Source organism: Olea europaea, unplaced genomic scaffold (assembly GCF_002742605.1).
Source record: "Olea europaea var. sylvestris unplaced genomic scaffold, O_europaea_v1 scaffold111, whole genome shotgun sequence".
In the NCBI taxonomy this organism is placed as follows: Eukaryota; Viridiplantae; Streptophyta; class Magnoliopsida; order Lamiales; family Oleaceae; genus Olea; species Olea europaea.
In genome coordinates, this window is record NW_019228469.1 from 736,735 (window position 1) to 746,529 (window position 9,795).

The window sequence follows — 9,795 nt, forward strand, 5'->3', positions numbered from 1 at the left end:
TTCTTAATTCGGTCCAATATTTAATGAACACATTTAATAATTCATGGACCATTTAATTAATTGGAGCCTATTAATTATCCAACACTTGTTAATTAATTAATTGGTAAATCTTAATTTTCTAGATCTTCTTTTATGTGTAACCTATTAAGTTCCCAAACATAATGCCTAACAACGTGAAGTATTATTTTGATTTAATCAAAAATCGATAAATTAAAACACCATTTTAATTTATCATCAATTCACATTCGCCGTCTCATATTGAGATCTAGCAATGTGTCAGGACAATATATGTAATGAAAAATGTCATATGGTACGACAAAATCAAATTTGTTCTTTTAGTGTGAAACTATAATCTTTTTGTTAATATGATCCAATCAATTATGAAATATGAAAGTTTGTCAATTTCGATTTTCGATCATATATTTCATTCTATTATTAAGTTAATATAAGTTGAAAAATATTCAATATAATTTGAAAACTCCTTTTCGACTTATGAGTATATATTGGTCAAGGATTTCGTTATCAGCTTAATTGAGTGAAATATAGATCATAATCTCTTACTATCTAAAAGCGACGAATCCTCAATTGGTCATTCACAATCTTCATACCATTCTTGACATACTCGAATTATGCCATATTAGCGGTCTCGACGAAGCAACATCCAACATCATCAAAGTATAACTTCCCTCAAATAAGGTAGTGTGATGACCTCAAGTCAAAGGACCAATTTTACTTTTGAACATTAAGATGAACCACTGACACTCGGATAGTTATCCACGTGGAATCTCCGAGCAAGTCCCCAATGTTTTATTCTATAACAAAATATCAACGTGTTCATTTAAGTGTCAATACACTTTAACTTATGAGATCAGCTACTTACTTGACAAGTAAGAAATATTACACGTGATAGTCTATCCGTAATAGCAATATCCGCATCTCTTTATTACATATTATCACTAACGATTTACTATTCAATCATATGTAATTTGTATCTCACAATCACAATTCCTTGTGATTAACAAATTATCAAAATTTGAATCTACGAACTCTATTATTTAATTTAATTGAATATTAATCAAATAATAAATCTGTCATAGAATTACATCAATTATATATAAAAGTGCTTATGTCCAAAATTGATTGGACCTAAGGTATGACACTTACAAGTTCAACTATCAGCATTTGTATTTGCAATAGAAAAAAGATTGCATATTTTGTTAATAGTATCACATTTTAATTATAATGAAAATCCTTAACTTTCGTCGCATTCTTACATTTAACTTTTAATAAATTAGCACATCTTATCTCTAACATTGGTTTCTATCTAAAGATTCTATTATCGTGGTATTGAGTTTTTGAAATTATTATTCATTCTACTTATAAAATTATTCAAGGAGTAAATAAGCATTTTCATTACTTTCTAATTCTTCATTTTTATTATTATTATTATTTTATTTTTTTGGGTTATTGGGGACAATATATGCTATTTAATAGAGTTTGAGGATAAAAGTGTATATATATATATATATATATATATATATATATATATATATTATTAGACAATTCTATACTTTTAATCACACCTCGTGTGCATATTGTGTGGACATTTCTAAATAGAAAAATGTAGGCAGACGATGATTTCAACCTAGTATCGGTGAAAAATGAAAGTAGAAATGAGCGGTACATCAATTTCATAATTCTGTAGATTTGATAAAACAATAAAGGTCTGTTTGATTGTAAAGATGGAAATAAATTGAATTGAAAACAAATTATAAGGAATTAAATTACTCAGAAATTGTTTTCCTGGGAATTGTAAATTATTGTGTTTGATGTTAACGAAATTGTTTTCACGTGAAAAATGTTAAAATAAAAATATTTTTTGATGTTCGGTTGGTTTTATTTTACATGAAAATTGTCAGTTAAAGGGATAGATTTTACTGGTATTGGAAATAAAATTTATTTCCATTGGCAACAAAAAAAAATCATTTATCTTTTTGTGTTTGTTTGACTTTGTTTTATATGAAATTTGTCAATTAAAGTGATATATTTTTTTTACAATAATTCTTAAAATTTGTTTCCATTGCAAAAAAAACAAAAAAATAAAGAAGACCGTGAACAGTGCCCGGAATATCAATTCCCATCATACACAAAACCATGAAAAATACAATTTTTAAGAAAAGCAAGAACCAAATTCAATGGAAAAAATAAGGTAACAAACACTACAAAATGGGTGGAAAATGAATTCCATTTTCCATGGAATTGACCGCTATCAAACATGGCCTAAGATATGTAACGGTTTCAAGAGCCTCTACGTACGCTTACAAAGTGATAGCAAATGACAGAGATTCAGAATAATTTTATGATTTCAACTATCGTTTACCAGCATCGATGCATTGAAAAATTATCTTAAAGCACATGAAGACCAAGCAGGAGCAATATATAAGCTAGTGTCCTTCCACCCAAGTCCGAGGGTTCCATCTCTTCGAACAAGGCTATAGTCATGAGCAGGAGGGAACATATTGAGTATTAATTGTGCTTGAGCCATGGAGTTTGTGTAAGGATTTTTTAATTAATAGATGGGCTTATATGTGTGAATAATTGTGTATTAAATTAAAGGCTATCGAATTCGGTTAAACCCAATTAAAGTGATCTAATAAGGCTTCGATTTTTGAGATTTAATGTATCCAATTAAAGTGTGAGTTTACATTTGTGTAGAGACTGGGTCCAAGTCCTAATTCTATAATGGGCCGAAATAGGTCAAAGGGCGTTGCTATATAAATACGGTTATGATCCCCAAATCACACGTACGTATTATTCATTCTCTTCAGCATCCCATCACAAAGAAAAAAAGGAGACCGCGTGTAGATTTGGAAGACTATACCGCTAAATTTATTATTGCATTAACCATGTTTGATTCAGGTACGCTTCCATCATACTTATAGATTTTGATGATTTAACATGAAAGATTCGGTGATTTAAAAAAATAAATTATCCTACAAGTGGTATCAGAGCCTTTTCATGTTGAATCATTGAGAATCAAAGGTTTTAATTTGGTTCTTGCAATATTTTATAGAGTTTTCAGATTTGATAATTTAGGATTTATATTTTGTTGAATTTGAAAACTTTTGCGGTATAATTTTCGCTATTTTCATAATTCGGATTAATGGTTGAGAAAATTTCAGATTTGGAATTTCATATTTTGGGCTAAAAGAAAAAATATATATATTTGTTCCGGCAGCCCGACTCTGGCGCCCGGCACTCCTGCTTGTATCGCAGCAACGACGCTACTACAACCAGCAGCGTCGGGGCTGCTGCACCGGTCGACGCTCTCGATTCTGTTCTTGGCTGCGTCGATCAAAAGAAAATATTTTTCTAGGGTTTTTCAATTTTTGGTTGTTGTTTTAGGGATGGGGGCCTCATGTGTAAATTAGATAACTTGAGGCACCTATTTGCAATTAGGGTTAGGATTATAAAATTAAGGTTTCAGTCCCTAACATTTAAGTTATATTCAGATTTAGGCCTTTAAGTTTTGGATTTAATAATTCAGTCCCTAAAAGTTTTAAAATTAATTAATTCGGGTCATTAAAGTTCTGAATTTTATAATTAAAGCCCTCGACTTTAATTACTAATTCAAATTGGCCCCCAAAGTTTATAATTAATTCAAATTGACCCCTAAAGTTTTAAATTTTCAAAATTTGATCCCTAAAGTTTTAATTGGTCAATTTTTGGCCCCTAAAGTTTTAAATTTGTTCTAATTGATCCTCTAAAGTTTTGAATTAATTAATTATGGTTCTTAAAGTTTCAAGTTTATTAATTTCAACCCCTAAAGTTTGGAATTAATTAATTGCCCCCCTTAAAGTTTTGAATTATTAATCCTAAGGCTCCTAAAGTTTAAAACTAATCAAAATATGCAAAATTGGTGATTCTCTTTCTCAAATTTTGATACTAAGGACTCTTTTAAGAGATATAATATTCGAAAGTTGGTTAATTGAAGCAACATGTTGTCAAAGCAACCTCTCTTGTGGAAATTGACTAACTTAGAATATTAAAAGATGTTTGTGCATGTGTTATTCATGGGAATGTTGGTCGGCCCAAAGGAAGGTGAATATTTAGCCAAATACACGTACACCTGTGGTGACAAACGTGTGACAATTATTTAGTTTAATGTGTGATCAATAAATCGGTTCAAAAAAGGTTTGTTGATTGATACATTATTTTATTGTCAATGTTTGATTACTACGCCAAGAGTACCACTTACAAATCAATATCTCTGTCCAAAGACTAGATATTGATGTTGTGCTTGGTATCTTGTGATGGGCCCTACCACTATTTGAGATTTTTATTAGTTGCATATTAAAGAAATTCATGTGAGCTATTCATAATAAGCGTTCTCTAATTCAGTTTCAGGTTCTACTGCTAGTATCTCTGCTAGCATCAATTCAATTTCAATGCTAAATGGGCACAAACTTTAGGGCATGGCAAGAGAACGTGATGATTGTTCTCGGAGTCATGGACCTGGACCTTGCTTTACGGGTCGATCAACCTACTGCACTTACTGATAAGAGTACCTCTGATGGCAAGAGGGAGATGAAAAAGTGGGAACGATCAAACCACATAAGCTTAATGGTCATGAAGCGTGCTATTCTAGAAGCATTTTCGGAGCACTATGTCCGATAAGGTGACTAAGGCTAAGGGTTTCCTTGAGGACATTGAGAAGAGGTTTGCCAAGAATGAAAAGGCTGAAACAAGTACACTTTTGGCAAACCTTGTTTCAACGAGGTATAAAGGGAAATGAAGCATTCGGGAGTACATTATGGAAATGTCTCACATTGCTTCAAAACTAAAGACACTCAAGTTGGATTTATTTGAAAACTTATTGGTGCACTTAGTTCTGATATCCCTTCCGGCATATTTCAGTCAATTCAAGGTGAGCTACAACTGTCAAAAGGACTCATGGTCCCCTAATGAGCTCATCTCACACTGTGTCCGGGAAGAGGAAAGATTGAAGCATGAAAAGACAAAAAGTGCTCATTTGACCACCACCTCTAAGGACAAAAGGAACCAAAAAAGGAAGATTAAGAAGGAAGCTGCGGGTACAGTACCGCAAAAGAAACAACATAAGGAACCAACTGAAGGTCGTTGCTTCTTCTATGGAGCTGCAGGTCATAAGAAGAAGAATTGCACCAATTACCACGCATGGCGTGTAAAGAAAGGTATTCTTCTTCATTTGATTTGTTCTGAGGTTAATTTAATTTCGGTACCTAGACATACATGGTGGGTAGATTCTGGTGCAACAACTCACATCAGTATGTCTATGCAGGGTTGCCTAAGTTGCTGAAAACCAAGTGATAGTGAAAGATACATCTATGCTGGCAACGGCAAGAAGATGGAAGTAGAGGCAATAGGAAAATTTAGATTATTGTTAAAGACTGGATTTTATTTGGATCTTGTCGAGACATTTATTGTACCGTATTTTAGATGGAATTTGATTTCTATTTCTGTTTTGGACAAATTTGGTTATATTTGTTCATTTGGAAATGGAAAATTTAGTTTGTTTCATGATTCAAAATTGGTTAGTTCCGATTTTTTATCAGGTTACGATAATCTTTAGTCAATTGATATAATTGCTTCTTTTAATGAATCATTGCATGTAAGTACTCGAGGTGTAAAGCGAAAATTAATCGACGAAAATTCTGCCTCGTTGTGGTACAAGAGATTAGGTCACATCTCCAAAAGGAGAATTGAGAGACTTGTGTCAGACGGGGATTCTCGACCCTCTTGACTTCACAGATTATGATTTGTTTGTCAACTATATAAAGGGAAAACAAACCAATAAAAGGAGATTTCAAGCCAAAGGACTTCGGATGTCTTAGAACTTATACATACGGATATTTGTGGATCATTCTCTATGAGTTCTTGGAAGGTCAACTATATTTTATAACATTCATAGACGATTTTTTAAGATATGGCCACATATATCTCATTCATGAAAAATCACAGTCACTGGATGTGTTCAAAAACTATAAAACTGAAGTTGAGAACTAACTCGGCAAAATGATTAAAAGCATCAGATCTAACCGTGAAGGTGAATACTATGGCAAAATGACGGTTCAAGTGAACAACATCCAGGACCATTTGTAAAATTCCTAGAGGAATGCGGTATCGTCCCACAATACACTATGTCGGGTTCGCCCACTATGAATGGTGTTGCTGAAAGACGAAACAGAACACTTAAAGACATGGCGAGGAGTATGATTAGTCATTCTACCTTACTAGAATCTCTCTGAGGTAAAGCATTTAATACCGCAGCTTATATATTCAACAGAGTTCCAACTAAGGCCACTGATAAAACCCTATATGAGCTTTGGACGGGCAAAAAACCTAGTTTGAAGCATATACATATTTGGGGGTGTCTAGCTTAGGCAAGGCCATATAAGCCAAATGAAAAGAAACTGGACGCAAGGACCATCAGTTGCTATTTTATTGGCTATTCTGAAAGGTCCAGGGGTTACAAGTTTTATGATCCTACAACTAAGGCAATTTTCGAGACAGAAAATGCTCAGTTCTTTGAGGATGTTGAGTTTGCGGGGGGAGAAAGGGTTACAGGCTTTGTCTTTGAGGAGGAATACGTTGAAATTCCTCTAATTGCCATTGACAATGATCAGGTTTCTATCCCTGATATTGTTCAAGAAGCAACTGTGGATCAAGACAATGTCATACCTCCCTCTCAAAATCAACAAATTGTTCCAGAAGAACAAACGCTACAGCCTCAATAACCAATGTCATTAAGAAGATCCACTAGAGAGAGGAGAAGTGCGGTTTCAAATGATTACGTCGTATTTTTCCAAGAACATGAAGTTGAATTGGAACGGTGCAATATGATCCGATCAACTTCCGTCAAGCCATGGAAAGTTCTAACTCTCAAAAGTGGCTCGATGCCATAAATGAGGAGATAAAGTCCATGAAGGACAATGACGTATAGGACATCGTTCCATTGCCTGAAGGTGTGAAACTCATTGGTTGTAAATGAATATTTAAGACCAAGAGGGATTCGAAAGGTGTTGTAGAGAGGTAAAAGGCTCGTCTTGTCGCAAAGGGCTTTACACAGAGAGAAGACATTGATTATAAAGAGACTTTTTCTCCGGTTTCTTCGAAAGACTCTTTCAGGACTATAATGGCATTGGTAGCGTATTTCGATCTTAAGCTACATCAGATGGATGTTAAGACAGCGTTTCTCTAAACAATTTATATGGTACAACCAGAAAACTTTGTATCGAACGATGCAAAGCAAATGGTTTGTAAATTAAAGAAATTCATCTATGGACTCAAACAGGCATCTCGTCAATGGTATTACAAATTTCATCAAGTGATCATCTCATTTGGTTTTGAGATGAATTTGGTTGATGATTGCATATACCACAAGTTCAGTGGGAGCAAGTATATTATTCTAGTTTTATACGTCGATGATATATTGCTTGTCAGCAACGATATATGCTTATTGCACGAAACCAAGAGATTTCTAGCAAAGAATTTTGAGATGAAAGATCTTGGTGACACTTCTTTTATATTAGGAATTCAGATACACCGAGATCTCGGGGTATTCTTGAATTATCACAAAAGAGTTATATCGAAAAGGTACTTAAAATTTATGGCATGTAAGATTGTAAACCAGGTGACACCCCTGTGGTTAAAGGAGACAAGTTCAACTTAAGTCAATGCCCTAAAAATGACTTGAAAATTAAAGAAATGCAAAAGAATCCTTATTCCTCAGTTATAGGGAGTTTGATGTATGCTCAGGTTTGTACGCGTTCGGTATAACGTACATTGTTAGGATGCTAGAGAGATATTTAAGTAAATCGGGAATGGATCATTTGAAAGCAGCCAAACGGGTCATGCGGTATTTACAGAGAACAAAAGACTACATGCTCACATACAGAAGATCGGATCAGTTGGAGATCATCGATTATTCTGATTTCGATTTCGCAGGATGCCAAGATAGTAGGAGATCCACTTCAGGCTATATTTACGTGCTTGCTGGAGGTGATATTTCCTGGAAGAGTGCTAAGCAGACTCATAGCTACTTCCACCATGGCAGCGGAGTTTATAGTGTGTTATGAGGCATCAAATCATGAAATATGGCTGCGTAATTTTGTCATTGGGCTGCGCATTGTGGACAATATAGAAAGACCACTTAAGATATTTTGTGACAATAAATCAGCAGTGCTCTATTCCAATAACAATAGGAACTTGACAAAGTTGAAATATATAGAGATCAAGTTCCTGACTGTTAAAGAAAGAGTTTAGAGTGGACATATGTCAATAGAGCACATAGATACAAACTCCATGATTATGGATCTACTCACTAAGAAATTGATACCCAAGGTCTTTCACGAGTACACTGCTCATATGGGTGTAATGTCTCTTGAAGATATTTAGTTTCAGTGGAAGTTTGTTTTTTTGTGCTAGACACATACACTGTTATTTTGGATACGGTTTAAGGTTAAAGTTATTTTCAATTATAAAATTATTTGGTTTATTATCTCTGAACTTGTTTAAAATGATCTCACTAAGGCACTAAGGTAGACCAGTTGAAATTAGGCATGTTACAGGTCACATCACACGTAATTTCCATGTTGTACATCCATGCTTGATCCATGTCATTCGGTTATATCGATAAACGTGACCATTGATGGGTTTAGCTACATGAAAGTAGCGAAAGCCGATTTGATCCTATGTCTTGATGGACGAGATTGTTTGGGGATACATTCGGTAATGATAGCAAAATTTTGAGTACTCATAAGGTTATGTTTAATGCACAATTATAAGGTGATACATATAACCTAAGTGGGAGATTGTAAGGATTTTTTAATCAATAGATGGGCTTATATGTGTAAATAATTGTGAATTAAATTAAAGGCTATCGAATTCGGTTAAGCCTAATTAAAGTGATCTAATAAGGCTTTGGTTTTTGGGTTTTAATGTTTCCAATTTAAGTATGAGTTTACATATGTGTAGAGACTGGGCTCAAGTTCTAATTCTATGATGGACCGAATTAGTCAAAGGGCGTCACTAATACGGTTATGGTCCTCAAATCACACGTACATACTATTCATTTTCTTCAGCATCCCATCACAGAGAGAAAAAGGAGACTGCATGTAGATTTGGAAGACTATACTGCTAAATTCATTATTGCATTAACCATGTCTAATTTAGGTACGCTTTTGTCATATTTATGTATTTTTTGATGATTTAACATGAAAGATCTGGTGATTTAAAGTAATAAATTATCCTACAATTTGTACTCATTGGAATTTGTATAGATCCATTTCTTGAAACTTCACTCCTCCATTGCATTAATTTGTCTTCCCCACTTCGCTCTAGCCTTCCTATTGCAACTACATTGTTAATCTCTCAATACAAAAGGCAATGCTCCACATCATGATGGCTTGAATCATCGCTATCCAAGAAGGCTCCAAGCGAGTTGAAAATGGTGGAATAGTAGTGTAGGGAGCTTGCAAGCCGGTCCAAGAATGAGCCCCCATGTCCAATTTCTTGCTCCACCAATGTAATAACTCTTGGGGATAAGCACTGAAGGAGCCTCATTGTATTCCTATCAGGCCCTGTGGTGTCGTACAAGGAGTGTTGAAGCCAATGCACGGAAAGTGCTTCCCCTTTACGGATTTGCAACATGGAAAAGTCGATGCTCCCAAACTTTTTGTCCATGGGGTGGAGCTCAAAGTACATCCCAAGTCGCTTGGTGAAAGTTGTCAGTTGCTTTCCAGTCTCGACCAAGAA